The 15,708-nt window shown below is 48.3% G+C and overlaps 1 protein-coding gene and 1 pseudogene across 3 annotated transcripts in view; both read right to left on the bottom strand.

Annotated features, from left to right (window-relative positions):
- ADCY1 (adenylate cyclase 1) overlaps nt 1-15,708 on the bottom strand; it is a 1,411,272-nt gene that overhangs the window by 272,151 nt on the left and 1,123,413 nt on the right. The window lies entirely within an intron of this gene.
- Nucleotides 3,690-4,693, bottom strand: LOC144829722 (28S ribosomal RNA; annotated as a pseudogene).

The raw sequence follows: 15,708 nt of genomic DNA, 5'->3' as shown, positions 1-15,708 counted from the left end.
AGGTGTATATGGAACCTTTGTTCACTAGGGGTAGAAAGACAGTGGAAGTATGATATACTACAAACTGCCATTTATTGACTGACAGAAACATGTTTGAGCATTTACTGCTCATCACTGGTATCCAGATTTTTCCCTTAATTTCCTGTTGACCTCTGATTATAGTGGAAGGTTTTTTTTTCATCTGCATCCCCAGCATGCAATTTATACTGCGTACTAATGCTGGCTCACACCGTGGCTACTTAAGATCCTCAACCTCCATCTGCTCTGGTTGTGGTCAGCACACTGGGCCTGCCAGTGGCAAAAATCATGAACAAAGTTATTGCTGCCTTTTTTATTCTGATTGGTGGTGGTGGCAAGCCTGTAGAGTCTCCTATGTAACGTGTTACAGATGTTTGTAAATTATAATTTTTGTTATCTAAATCAACTTTTTATATCTTTTAATATCTCTAGAATTACCACAGACCTGCTCATTTAAATGTATTGTAATGCAAGGTTTCAAGAATAGAGCCCTCTCTGTTTCCTACATCAACTTAAAATTTTTAAAAGCCTTCGAATGTAGGCATGTGCTGGAAACAATACCATGTTGCAAACTTTGAATAATCGCTTCATTCATTTCACTTTTCTGACACGTACTGAAACCATTTCCAGATCTGGTTCACCTACAGTAAGGCAGAAATTTCATAAAACCCTCCATTACTTAACCTTAACTAAAACATACTGTACAATAATGTGTGATACAGAATGTCAGCAAGTGAGTGACATTGGGCCATTTGTGACCGCTAAAAAGGGTTGTGGCATGTACAAACCCTATTTTGCGAATCGGTAATCTGTTACTCACTCGCAAAATAGGTTTTGTGAGTCACTATTAGGAGTGCCAAGGGTGCTCCTTCCTGAAATCGAGTCTTAGGGGGGAGATTAGATTGTTTTGATGTTAATGTAACTGAAATAAGTCTGAGCTCCTGAAATGTCCACAGATTGAATCATTTATTGTCTGACCCAGATACGATATTATTTTTGAATTCATTTGCATTTTTATTATTCCAAGAAACATGGTGTGAACAAATGACTCCTTTGTCTGGATTTAATTAATATTGTTTTCCGGCAATGAAAACTAATAAATTTGGCTGTGCAAAGTGTGGATTGGTGTGTTATATTGCGGCCGACCTAAACCTAGTTGTGGATGTGGTAGACTTTAATCTGGGTTGGCTCCAATGTCTTGAGGTAAATACCACTGATTTAAGTTTAGTTTTTCTTAATGTGTACCTGAGTATCCTAGGTTTATGGATTCCCCTGGAGGGGACTGAAAATTAGCCAAAATACAGCTAAATTTGTTTTTTTTTGGGAAACAATTGCTACAGAAGAGTTTGTTTTTTCCCTGCAAATGTCATTGACAAAGGGTTTGCGATGTTAAAATCAACATCTTCCTAGATTTCAGGAACAGGCTGACTTGAATCAGAAAAATATTTTTTCAACACAGTTTTGGCATTTTGCATGAACATAGCCCATTTTTCATAATTTCTTGGGTGTTCAAACTCCTTCCAGTTAGTGGTAGAATTGTTTGTGAAGCCCTTAGTGGATCCTGGAAAGCTATACCTTTCTAAAAGGTAGGCATTATTTTGAATACAGCAAGGGGTCATATGTGTAGATCCTTCAAGGTTTTCCTGTAAAAAGTAAAAGTTGAAAAACGTTTTTTTTTAAATTGAGTTAAAAAAAATTACTGCCTATTTTTGAAAGTAAAATACTGTTACCTTAGCTGGACCCTTCCGGTTACAGGGATATATAGGGCTTGTCGGTTCTTCAAGAACCTACAGGAACCAAGAGCCAATAACTGAGCAGCACCTTACAATGGTTTATCATTGTGTAGCAGGTATAAAGTAATTAATTTGGTAAAATATAAAAAGTGAAAAATAGGTATGAAAGAAATCTATGTATTTCAGAAATGTCACAAGATATAGTGGTTATTCAGGTTACTTGACATGCAGGTCTAGTAACATTTTCATGATTTTTAAAGATTTGTGGAGGACAGAGCCCAGGGTGGGAGTGCCTGCTCCAGTGCCCAGCCAGAGCTTCTGAATGCGGCCACACAGGGGAGGCCCCAAATCCCAGGTGCTAGTACACGCGATGGGCCACAGTATGGGGGCTCCCACCCCAGGACCCTTCAGAGCCATGGCCCGGGCTTCATTGCATGCTTCTCAACCAAGCCAAGCATGGAAACCCTTCCTGGGCCTGCAATACCCACGTCCCATGCCCTTTGCGACATGGTAGGCTAGAGGATGGAGCCTGCCCGGACCTGGGGCCCCCACCCCATGGCCCGTCAGGGACCCCGTTCAGATCCTCTAAAGTTTAAAGGATCTAAACAGGCTGGGTTTAGAGTCTAAACCCAGCCACGCAGGGGCATCATCCTCTTTACACACCGCAGTCTGGGGAAGGGAACCCAGAGCCCTGATGAGCTCACAGAGTCAGGTCTGTTAGCTCCCTGACCCTGCGGAGCCCCATTCTGTCCGCTCTGTAGTTCAAAGCCCTGACCGGGGCCACAGTTATTTGTTTCCAGCCAAGCAGCCCACAGTCATTAAATACGCCCAGCTATGCCCTATTGACCAGACTCCAGTCTGGACCTTCCCCAGACAGGCCGCCCTGTCCGTGACCGCAGAGCTAATATCCTCCCACAGTGCATGGTGTCAGGGAGGGCTGGCGCATGGAGCCCAGGCTTCGCCGGAGCTCTGACCGAGGGCGCGATCATTGCCTCCTTCCCTGAACAGGGGAGAGAGCTCCCCGGGCCTGCCGCTTCCCCTTTGCCTGGCCAGCTTGTTCCTAGGAAAATAGTAAGCCTTGAACCAACCTACTGACGGTACCTCCTGGGTGGCCCAGGTTCATAGACAGTTGCTGCCATTCATGACCAGGCCCAGGCATCTGCTGAGGGCTTCTCGGAGCTCTCCCATTCTCGTGTTCCAGCTCAGTGCTCTGAGGGATGGGTTTTCATGCAGGGCTGGTCTCTACTCTTTACCTCAAACCGAGTGGGGGAACAAGATAATCTTCACCAGACCTACAGCCAACCTGCCCTGGGGATTGATGGTCACAACCATATAGTGGGTTCAGGTTGCTGCCTTGGGTGTGCGCTTTCCACCTCTCTGGAGTCCGGGTAGCCAAGTGGGGTTAAACCCAGGGCTCATCCTCTCCCCACGGCCCAGCCTGGGAAGCCCATTTTTCTCGACTACTAACCCGGGGGGGATAAAAGTTGGAGTTATCCCAGCCGGCTGGCCAGCCACCCATCTCATCGTTTAAACCACCGAACCATCTGGTTTCACAGCATGGCGATCAAATGGCTTAAGATGGACTAGCAACCACATGGCCCTGAATGACCAGACCTAGGACCCAATCACATGGCAGTCCGACAACGTGAGTGGCCATGCACTCTGAGGATTAGGACAGTGCTCAGGAGGCTCCATCCTGGACTCCTTGCCTCCCAGCGACTTGTGTGAGAGCAGAGGGGATCCTGGTTCAGCCACCTGGTAGCCCTGCAAGGGATCATATCCCCCTCTCTGCACCCGTCGGTGCCAGTCAGCACATGGTGTAAGAAGTCTCCCACATGCCCACATTCCCCCCTCTGCATCCCTTCCACCGGCATAGCAGCGGAGGGACCCACCCATCGCTATGATGGAGGTGGTCTGTGGGCACCCACGGACGGAGACAAAAGCTTGGCTCACAGGATGACTTTCAATAGATCGTATTGAGGTAACTGCTCTGCTACTTATTAAACTATGACCCAAAATCAGGTCATCTACTTATGATTTAGCACTGGGAGCCCCACAAACATGCAATGCACCAAGGGCAATGAAGGCTGCCCCTTTCTGTCCATGTTTTGGCAGCTCCACACACTGGCCCAAGAGGCTGGCTATCCCAGTCCAAGTGAGGCTCCACAGCACTGTGGTATTGCTACGGGTTAGGGGGATTCGGACATAGAGGCATTCAGCCATAATCCCACAGATGGTAGCTTCACCCCATTGGCTCTTCAGCCAAGCATATTCACCAAATATCTGAACCTGCTGTTCCTCTCTTACTGAGCAGGATTACTTTTGCAACAACACATCAGCAGTGGGGTGAAAATAACCTGTCTCGTGACAGTCTAAACCTAGCTCACGTTCTCTATTGAGGGGTGAACAATCCAATTCTTGGTGAATTCTACTTCACAATGATAGAAGAGTCGACATTGAACGATCAAAAAGTGACTTCTCTATGAACTCATGTCATCCAAAAGCCAGTTATCCCTGTGTTAACTTTTTTGACACCTCTTGTTTGAAACCCAAAAGTCAGAAGGATTGTGAGGACCCGCTTTTACAGTCTGTATTCATACAGAAAATAAGTTTGCCCTTCTAATCTGCAGGAGGTTTATGTCCTCCCTGTACTTGCCTTAGGACACCTGCATTATTGTCTGACAGGTGTACCGCCCCAGTCAAACTCTCCACCTGCCACTGTCCCCAGAGTGGGTTTGCCTGGAGGGTGCATGGCGCTCAAAGCCAGAAGCGAGAGCCTCACAGGGGTCAATACCCCGCTTCGCTGGGTAAATAAAAAAATGATGAGTAGTGGTATTTCACCAGCGTCCCAAGGGGCTCCCACTTATCCCACACCTCTTATGTCTCTTCACAGTGCAAGACTATATACAAGCTCAACAGGATTTCTTTCCTCGCTTATTCTGCCAAGCCTGTTCCCTTGGTTATGGTTTCGCTAGATAGTAGGTGCAGACAATGAGAATCTCGTGTCACTAAGTAGATGATGATACATTTGGCTATCTGTACTACCATGTGGTGGCTGATTCAGGGTTATTTTCCCCATTATGGTCAGTGGTACGACCACATATTAAAGTAGAAATTGTTCAGAGTGGAGCATTGGGCCCTTCCTCCTCATTAAATTATCCTGGTCTATTTTCACCGTTGGATGACTTCGGCATCCAGAACGCTCCTTCACCTTCTTAGTCCTGATTAAGACCCACATTTGAGTCATTCAGTGGCCCCTTTCCCTCCCCAGGTGTTGGGTCGAAACGTCGACGCTCTTTCATTAATCCTGCATCATTTTGATATCTGTGCAGAGTGTCAATAGCAACTTAACAACTGGACCACTTCTAGATGTGATATATGTTATTAGAAATTGTATACCGCACAGCCACACAGGCTTCCATGTACAATAATATGATATGTGAAAAGGTCTAATGTACCCCCCTTTTTTCTTTTCCATTTTCTACTCCTTATCTACACGAGCACCTTCACTGAGCACTCATATTTATCACTTTATCAATTTGTGGATCTAGGAGTTTTCAATATAATGTGTAAATCAGAATGTTGTTTGAGACTGACTTATATGTAATACTGAACTTTCAGAAATGCAATTATGTGTATGTGTCTTAACCTTCTGGCTTTGAAATCGTGTCTGTTGCCCTAACCGTACAACTGTGGATTGAATCTACAAGACTGTTTTTCTTCTTTTACATATAGTGGTGGGAGATCTTTTAATATATTCAGTTCTCCTATGCCTCCTGTTGCTTTTTCAGATCGGACCATTGTTTGTCTGTATCGTAAGTTACCTAGGTCCTTCGGATTAATTTTGCGTTACCCCATTGGTTTGAGAGTACTGGTATATCAGGAGCAAATGCTAGAGTGATGACCTGCTCAATAAGACTTAGGGCCATATGTATCAAGCTAATTAGTAATCGCAAAGGCTGAAATATGTATGAAACATTTTCGCAGCAAAATAAGGAATCGCACATTTTGCTATTCCTTATTTTGCGATTGCACTTAAGGAATCGCAAAATTTGCGATTCCTTAAATGCAATGTATCAAAGAAATATTCATGCAAAAATGCCAATAAGGATTCGCAGATTACCACCAACTTCTAGTTGGTGGTAAGTTGCGAATTCTTTTAAAAATCAATTTATTTAAATTCCAAAGGTGCCATAGACGCTCATACATGCCCTTAGGGCATGTATGTGCGCCATATGCCCCCAAATGTCATTTTCAGGGGTGCAGCAGGGTGTTCTTGAGACACCCCTGCACCCTTGAAAAAATTCCTAATTAGCGATTAGCAAATTGCCCCTTCATTCCTATGGGTCTCCTGGCCCATAGAAATGAATGGGTAATTTGCGATTAGCAATTTGCTAATCACAAATTAGGAATGGTAAGGAATCGCTATAAAAAAGCGATTTTGTACATACATACCATTTTGCGAATTCTAAATAGCGATTCCTTAAAAATCGCTATTTGGAATTCGCAAAACGGAACTATGATACATATGGCCCCATATGAGCCGAATGTGAAGACCTTACCGATTTTCTGAGGATCACATATTATGGGATCCATGGCAATGTTAAACAACAGGGGGGATAACGAGTCACCTTGTTTTACTGCAGATTTCATTGTTATTTCTGGTGTAGATTAATTATTTTTGCCCTCGAAAGATGCTGTATACAAGTCTTTTATTACATCCCTTATGTATGAAGGAACTCTGTGCCTTTAGAGACTCCGTAGAGTGTGACCATGGCTAACAGAGTCAAAAGCTTTGGAGATGTCAATAAACACCACTATGAGTGAGCATTTGTTTAAGACAGCCGTAGATATTCCCGCCATTAATTTGCACTTCATTGAATTTTTTCATTTTGACATTCAGAGCACAAGGCAGAAATCGCATCACTTCGACTCCCGCCTTGGGCCTCCGTGATGCTTTGTTTTAATTAAACAGTTGGATTCCCCCAGTCCGCACCAGTTCTAAGTCAACTGCTAGGTGTGGGACCTACAGCTTTCTAATTATATCTTTCCATAGTGAATCTCTGCTTGATGATCACAATAGGAGGGCAATCTCCAAGCAGTGATCCACCAACTAGGCACCAGGGAGAGTTTTGAAGGGGGGAGTGGCCCCCTATGGGCCAGTGCTACTTCTTTCCCCAGCCCCAAAAGTCTTTCTGACCTCTTTGGGAAGATAGGAGACTATTGCCAAGGACATGGCTGTCAGGTCTAACAGCTCCTAAAACCCTATTGGCTTTATTAACCCTTTAACTGCTGGAACTTTTACCCTCAGAATTCAAAGCCCTTTTTTTGGATATTTGGGGTAGCTTGCGCTTAGGCCTCTATAACGTTTCTCAACATAAGGTATCCACACCAAATGTATGTCCTTTCTTTTCCAATAACCTGGGTATTTTAAAGGTACCAAGGGTCTGTGGATTCCAATGGAGGGCTCTAAGAATATAGGCAAAATATTAGTAAATTTGGGGTTTGGGAAAATAGGAAAGAAGTGCTCCAAAAAAATGGCTGGTGTTTTTTTTCTAAAGCATTGAGGTAGAAAATCTTAAGAGGTGTTGTATGTTGTTTTACCAACAGTAAAATTTCACAGATTTGTAATTTTGCCTACTACTTCCCCGATGGCTGCCTTGTGGAAAAGCTTATGCTGGAGATAGTAGGCCTGAGGTGTTGATAGTGATAAGCCAATTATGAAGGTAAAAGATATGATTGGTTCCTTTGGGAAGTTATGCTAGATGTCAAATCACTGATCTGCTTATCTGGAAAACATATGACAAAGACCTTAGGCCTGACTTTTTATTTACTGTGAAAAGCATGTGTGAGGGACAATAATCCTTCAAGGGCAGATTCTCATTATAATATGATATGATCAAAATGTATAAAGCGCATAAAACCTTTGGGTGCCAAAGCACTGGAGCGAGACAGATAGGTCAACAGGAGCAGATCTGCTAGGAAATCAAGGATTTTATGATGAAAAAGAGCAAGGTTTTCAAATATTTTTTAAAAGTCATAGGAGAATCTGCTACTGCGATATAGGTGGACAGGGTGTTCCATACTTTGGCTGCGAAGTCTGAAAAGGAACGCCCTCCCCATCAAGTTTTCCAAAATCTTGGAATCATCCATTTTTTGGCGCATGATCTAAAAGGCTTCCTGGGAATGTACCAATGAAAGAGTGCATTCAGTTGGCTGGGGCCATTCTGGTGCTGAGCAACAAAGACTGTACACACAGCCTTGAAAGAAATGTGCTTCCTTACTGGAAGCCAGTGAAGGGAGTGGATCACATCTCTGACCGAGAGGCATTTGAGAATGTAGAGGATAAGGTGGGCAGCTGTATTCTGCACAACCTGAAGTTTATTAAGGGAAGAACTATCCACGTTAACGTACAGTGCATTACAATATTCCAGCCGTGAGGTGACAAGGGCAATAATGACTGATTGGTGGAGTTCCAATGGGATACAAAGGGGAAATCTTTTTCAGGTTGCTTATATTATAAAAGCAACTGCCAGTAGTGTAACTCATTGGTGCGTCAAAACTCAGGGTATCAACAATGATGACACAGAGGTTTTTAGCTGACTTAACTGAAGGTGGCAAAACCGCTTACTTCTCCACAAAAATTCTTAACTCTGCCCAAAAATCGAAAGAAATTTTTGCCATTGTGGAGGAGCTCTCACACCCGGATAGGGTGACCATCAAACCCCTTCCATCTCAGGCACTATGTGATTCCCTCAATCTATTTTTCATAGATAAAATCAGCAAAATTAAAAACAGCATCTCTGTCGGATCCCCCGTGATGTCCCCCACAGAGACTATCCCCTTTCTGAACCCCCACTCCCTGACCCAGCTTCCCCCCATATTAGAAGCAGACTTTCTTTCTTTGCTTAATAAAGTCTCATCTGGCTCCCCCACGGATTGTTGTCCACCTGTGATCCTCCGTGCGGCTTTCTCAGCATGCCCTGCCCCTCCTCTGGCCCTCCTGAACAATTCCCTCCTACTTGGCGAGGTCCCCGGCCAGTTTAAGAACGCTGAGGTGGTTCCCATATTAAAAAAAAACAACGCTGACCCTGCGGTCATGGGTAACTTCCGCCCCATTTCTCTTCTTCCCTACCTGAGCAAGGTACTTGAATCATATGTAACCAGAGTCCTCAGCTCCTTTATTGAGGACTCCAACTTCCTAGACCCCCAGCAAGCAGGGTTTAGACCAGCCCATTCTACGGAGACTGTTATCCTCTCTGTTATGGAGGAACTCCGTAGAGGTGCTGACTCCAACATCAGTCAAGCTCTGGTCCTCCTGGATCTATCAGCGGCCTTTGACACGGTCGACCATACCATCTTAGTCGACCGTGTCAAGGAGGCAGGCATTAGTGGGACGGCCCTTAACTGGGTACGCTCATTCTTGATGAACCGCCATCAATCTGTCCGACTTTCTCAAATTTCGGCTGATAGGATGAAGCTCACCTGCGGTGTCCCGCAGGGCTCGTCCCTGTCACCCCTTTTATTTAACTTGTACCTTGCCCCCCTGATCCGCTCCCTCCGGGGAAGGAATGTCACTGCCTTTAACTATGCAGATGACATTCAGCTTGTCTTCAACCTTGACTCCTCGGACGAAGCGGTTCAGGATTTTCAGTCTACCCTCTGCCATATTAGTAATTGGATGGGTGCTCACCACCTTAAACTTAATCCCGACAAGACTGAGCTTGTTCTTGTCGGAGGCCCATCCAACCCTTGGAATTCCTCTTTTTGGCCCCTCTCCTTTGGCCCCTCTCCTTGCCCCGCGGACAAGGTGAAAAGCCTGGGAGTCTACATCTCCCACGATCTCTCAATGAAGCATCAGGTCAGTGCCACTGTATCCTCCTGCTTTTTCCAGCTAAGGAAGCTCCGGAAAATTGCCCATTTTCTGACCACCGAAGCTCTCTCTCTGGCACTGTTGGAATTGGTCATCTCCCGGATTGACTATGCCAACGCCCTGTATGCAGGCATTCCACAATACCAAATTAAAAGATTACATCTGGTACAGAATCAGGCAGCCCGCCTGATCTACCACCAACCCAAACACCACCATGTCCGCCCCCTGCTTAAAGCCCTCCATTGGCTTCCTGTATTGGAGCGCTGCAAATTTAAACTAGGTTGCCTGACGCATAAATCTCTGGCCGGTATCGGCCCCTCCTTTATTTCCTCTCTTCTATATCCTTATGTTCCCTCCAGGTACCTTCGATCCTCTAACCATGCGCTTCTCCAGATTCCTAGGTTTAAGCGCAAAAAACATGGAGGTCTTAGATTCTCCTTCCTGGCCTCCTCATTCTGGAACTCACTCCCATTAGAACTCAGACTCTCCCCTTCCTATCCCCACTTTAGGTCTCTCCTTAAAACTCACCTCTTCCGCTGTATCTATACATAGACACTCTTTTCCTCCCTGCTGTGCCTCCCCCCCCAGCGCCAAGAAACCGCCCGGTGTAAGTTGCGCTCTATGAGAATTTTTTTACATTACATTACATTTTACAGATGTACACAGGCATCTGGCTACCAGATATTACACCAGATAGAGCCTCGAGAGCCGAACAGTGGCACCTCAGTTTTGTCTACATTAAGATTCAAAGAATTGTCTTTCATTCAGCAACGAATAATAGACATAAACTGGTGAAGCTTCTCCTCCACTGAGGGAAATGCATACCAAAATTTTAGATTTAGCTGCGTACAAAAGCACTTGAAACACAAATGAGCGCACCAATTCAGCCAGAGGGGCCACATACAGATTATAAAGGGTCAGGCTCAGAGACGAGCGCTGAGGCACCCCCACAATGAAGGTTGAATGCCTTTGCCTTGAAGCTACTACAGCTGACAATTACCGCCCTATTGGATAGAAAAGATTGGAGAAGCTGTAGGGCAGTCCCACTATTATACTGAGTCAAAGACTGTTGACTGGTATTTTTTCACATGGGGTCTCAGAGATTTCGATTATATGCCAGGCTTTGGTGTTAGTTTCATCCTGCGTCAAACCCTGAGTGTAGATTATCCCTTTGAGAATCCTTTTCATGCTATTTTAAATGGGGTTGTGTCTGTTTTTGCCAGAAACAATCTTGTACATATTTGTAATTTTATGAGTGTACCTGTTAGAATTGGGGGTCTCTATTTGGCACAGGTAGGTACTTGTGACAAATAGGGGCCCTCTTCTCTAGTAAGGATAAGGGGATTACACTCCTAAAATAACCTCTGCTCACCCCCTTGGTAGCTTGGCACGAGCAGCAAGGCTTTATTTCAGAGGCGTTGTAAGTTAAGCATATGTGACCACATACAGTAACCTAGTGACAACACTACAAATGGACACCACACAAGGTTTTATATAAAAAAAAGTATATTTTATATAGAGTTACCACAAGACCAATAAACGACAAAAAGAATCCACAGTACTATTAGATTTCAAGAGTTCGTGTAAAAAGGCTTAAATCAAGGTTCTGTGCGAGTCGGTAGCCTGGTATGGCTACAGCGTTGTTGAAAATAACACAGAGTCTAGCAAATCCATCGGACCGCGTCGGTACGGGTCCACTCAAATGTCGACAGACTCAGTCACAGTACCTTTTACTTGATCCGTGCCGGTTCCGGTGATCATTGCGGTGCAGAAAGGAAGCGTTGCAGGACACAGTGTCCCTCGATGCCGTGCAGGCAGCAGCCCGTTGACAGAGTCGGTGGATCCAAGGCTTGCGTTGCAGGGCGAGACGGTGCTTCGATGCGGTGCTTGCAGCTTGGGGTGTGGCGACAGAGCCGGAGTTCGGGAGCTGGCGTCGATCAGTCCGGACAGCGGTGCGAGTCGGGCTGTGCGTCGTGAAGTGTGCGAGGCGGTGCTCAGCTCCGGTGCGGTCACAGGACCCGGAGTAAGCAGCAGGGACCTCTTTGTTTGGACCAGTACGAGTCGATGTAGTGAGGCATTAAACGTCGCGGTGTCCACCTGTCGCGGTGCAGGCTACGGCTCTGTGGCGGCGTCAGGACGGAGTCGGTGAGCGCAGAGCATGCGTTGTTGGAGGCGGACGTTGCTTGATGAGGTGCCTACAGGACACCGGGCCGGTCGTGAGAGTCGGTCACAGCTCCCTGCCTCTGTAGCCACTAAAACAGCATTTCCAGCAGCAATTCTTAAAGGCTGGTGAAGTCCACTGGTCCTGGGACTTCGGTCAGGGGGCAAGCTCTCTTCCAAGCCCTTGGAGATCTTTTGAACAAGTTGAAAGAAAAGTCCACAAAGTTCTTTCTCCTCTCGTTGGCAGTCAGGCAACCACTGCAGGCCAATCCCCCAAGCAGCACTTCAGCTTAGGAATCATCTCTCCTCAGTTTCTTCAGGTTCCTTCTCCTCAGCAGAGGTTTCGTCTTGTAAGTCCAGAAGTGATCTAATTTCATGGGATCAGGGTCCCAATACTTATACCCCAAAATCCTTTGTTCTCTGAGGGGAGAGGGGCCTGTGCCCAGTTCAAGCCAGTTCTGAAGCACACTGTTAACCAGACTTCTCTTTTCCTTTCACAGCGCAGGGCAGGCACATCAGAGGCCCCACAGGAGGTGGAGCCAACATTGTGGAAGGTAAGTACAGTCCTGGAGCACTTTGTTGACAGTCTTCCTTCTCTTCTTTCAGTATGCAGGGCAGAGACATCAGACACTCCACAGGGGGTGGAGCCAGCACTGTGGGGGGTGGGCACAGTCCTATTCAGGTCCCAGGTGCAACTCCTCCCTCCCATTTAGATGCATATCTCTCTATTCACCACCAGGCTGCCCCAGCCTGTCTTTTGGAATACCCCAGCCCTGTCACTCACAAACCAGATGAATCAATCAATCAATCAGCAAATTTGTAGAGCGCGCTACTCACCCGCTAGGGTCTCAAGGCGCTTGGAGGGGGGGGGGGATTCGCTACTGCTCGAACAGCCAGGTCTTGAGTTGCTTTCTGAAGGAGAGATGGTCCTGGGTCATCCGAAGGTGGGTGGGGAGGAAGTTCCATGTCTTGGCTGCCAGGTAGGAGAAGGATCTTCCTCCGGCGGTGGATAGCGCCGGGACACCCCCGTCGGGGGTAGCCGTGCACTTAACAAATGTCAATAATAATAATAATAATTTGTGGATTCGTGGGACGGAGGCGAGGGCGAGGCTGGCGGATCGGAGCTGGCGGGTGGGTGTGTAGAATGTGAGGCGGCTGTTGAGGTATTTCGGGCACATGTCGTGGAGAGCCTTGAGTGCGTGGGTGAGGAGTCTGAACGTGATCCTCTTGGTGACGGGGAGCCAGTGCAGGTCTTTCAGAAGGGCAGAGATGTGGCTGTGGCGAGGGATGTCCAGAATGAGTCGTGCAGAAGCGTTCTGTATGCGCTGGAATCTTTTCTGGAGTTTGGCTGTGGTTCCTGCGTAGAGGGTGTTCCCGTAGTCCAGACTGCTGGTGACGAGGGCCTGGGTGACCGTCTTCCTGGTTTCGAAGGGGATCCACCGGAAGATCTTTCGGAGCATGCGCAGGTTGTTGAAGCAGGAAGACGAGACGGCGTTGACTTGCTTGGTCATCGTGAGGGAGGAGTCCAGGATGAAGCCCAGGTTGCGTGCATGGTCCTTTGGCTTGGGTGCGGTGGCCATTGCAGGGGGCCACCAGGAGTCGTCTCAGGCGGAAGGGGATGGTCCGAGGATGAGGACTTCCATCTTGTCTGAGTTCAGTTACAGACGGCTGATCTTCATCCATTCCGCGACGTCTTTCATTCCTTCCTGGAGGCTGGCTTTGGCGGTGGCGGGGTCGTTGGTGAGGGAGAGGATCAGCTGGGTTTCGTCGGCGTAGGAGATGATGTTAAGGTTGTGTTGGCATGCGGTGTCAGCGAGAGGGCTCATGTAGACGTTGAAGAGGGTGGGGCTGAGTGAGGATCCTTGCGTGATGCCGCAGATGACTTCGGTGTCCACGGATCGGAATGGGGGGAGGCGGATTCTCTGGGTTCTTCCGGCGAGGAACCAGACGATCCACTCCAGGGCTGCATCTTGGATTCTGGTGTTGCTGAGGCGCTGGATCAGGGTGCGTTGGCATACAGTGTCGAAGGCTGCTGAGAGGTTTAGGAGGATGAGGGAAGCAGTTTCCCCGTTGTCAAGCAGGGATCTGATGTTGTCGGTAGCTGCGATGAGAGCGGTCTCGGTGCTGTGGTTTGCTCGGAAACCAGATTGTGATGGGTCGAGGAATCTGTTGGTCTCGAGGAAGGCGGAGAGTTGTCTGTTGACGGTCTTCTCGATGACTTTGGCAGGAAAGGGGAGGAGCGAGATGGGGCAGACGTTCTTGAGGTCCGTGGGGTCCGCTGTGGGTTTCTTCAGGAGGGCGCTAAGCTCGGCATGTTTCCAACTCTCCGGGAATGTGGCGGATGCGAAGGAGCTGTTGATGATGTTCCGGAGCTGGGGTGCGATGATGGAGTTGGCTTTGTTGAAGATGTGGTGTGGGCAGGGGTCGGGAGGGGAGCCGGAGTGGATGATGTCTTCGGTGCTGACAGGGGTCCAGGTGCAGAGGGTGGTGGTGGGGGGCGTTGGTTCGGTGGTTGGGTGCGTGGTCTGTGCATCAAAGCTGTTGTGTATGTCGCGATCTTGCGGTGGAAGAACAAGCGAGTGAGTCGCAGAGGTCTTGCGAGGGTGTGATATCGTTGTTGCAGGCGCTGGGGTTGGAGAGCTCTTTAACGATGCTGAAGAGTTCCTTGCTGTTGTGGGTGTTGTTGTCCAGTCCTTCTTTGAATATTGTCCTTTTGGTGGTGCGGATCAGCTGGTGGTGTTTGCGGGTGGCGTTCTTGAGGGCTGTCATGTTTTCTGTTGTCTGGTCGTGGCGCCAGGTTTTCTCGAGGGTGCGGCAGGTTTTCTTGGAGTTTTTGAGGTCGTTGGTGAACCACGAGGCTTTCCTGCTGCCGGATCTGCTGGGAGGGTTCTTCAGTGGTGCGAGGTCGTTGGCACAGGTGGTGAGCCACTGTGTGAGGTTGCGGGCTGCTTCGCTGGGGTCCATCGTGTTGGTGGGTGGGTTCTGGCTGAGGGCGGTGGTGAGCTGGTCGGCGGTGATCTTTCTCCAGTTTCTGTGGGGGACCTGCTGCGGGTGGTGGTGGGTCGTGGTTCTCCTGAAGTTGAAGTGGACGCAGCTGTGATCTGTCCAGTGTAGTCCGGAGGAGTGGCTGAAGGAGATGTGCTTGCTGGAGGAGAAGACGGGGTCAAGCGTGTGGCCGGCGTAGTGGGTGGGGGTGTTCACCAGTTGCTTGAGTCCGAGGTTGGCGAGGTTGTCCAGCAGGGTGGCGGTATTGCAGTCCTTGTTGTTCTATAGGTGGAAGTTGAGGTCCCCTAGGAGGATGTAGTCTGATGAGGTGAGGGCGTGTGGACTGATGAAGTCTGCGATGGCTTCGCTGAATTGTGTGCGTGGTCCCGGGGGTCTGTAGATGAGAGTGCCTCTGAGGGTGGTCTTGGGGTCGGTGTGTATCTGGAAGTGAAGGTGCTCGGCGGCGGTGAGGGTGTCGTCGGAGTTGGTTGTGATGCGGATGGTGTTTCTGTGGATGATGGCGATGCCTCCTCTGGTTTGGTTGACGCGGTCCCTCCGGGTAATCTTGTAGCCATCCGGGATGGCTATGGCGATGTCGGGGGCTGAGGAGGCGTTCATCCAGGTTCCTGTGAGGAAGGCGACGCCTGGTGATGTTGTGTCAAGGAGGTTCCAGAGTTCGACGGCGTGCCTGTGGACGGAGTGAGTGTTGAGCAGGATGCACTTGAGGTGGTTGTTGCTGGTGCTCGGTTTGGTGGGTGCGGTGCAGGTTCGGAGGCAGGTGAATTGGTAGGCTTGGCAGGTGAAGGGTCCGTGGGTGTGTTTCGGGGTGGCTCGGTAGCAGGCGGGGTTCTGGCCGGCGTTGAGTGCGTGGAGGGTGGCGGCATCGTAGGTCCATCGGGTGGGCTGGCATAGTTGAGGACCAGGGTTCCTATCGCTGGG

Source organism: Lissotriton helveticus, chromosome 4_1 (assembly GCF_964261635.1).
Source record: "Lissotriton helveticus chromosome 4_1, aLisHel1.1, whole genome shotgun sequence".
Classification (NCBI taxonomy): Eukaryota; Metazoa; Chordata; class Amphibia; order Caudata; family Salamandridae; genus Lissotriton; species Lissotriton helveticus.
This window is presented reverse-complemented; position numbering and strand designations above follow the sequence as displayed.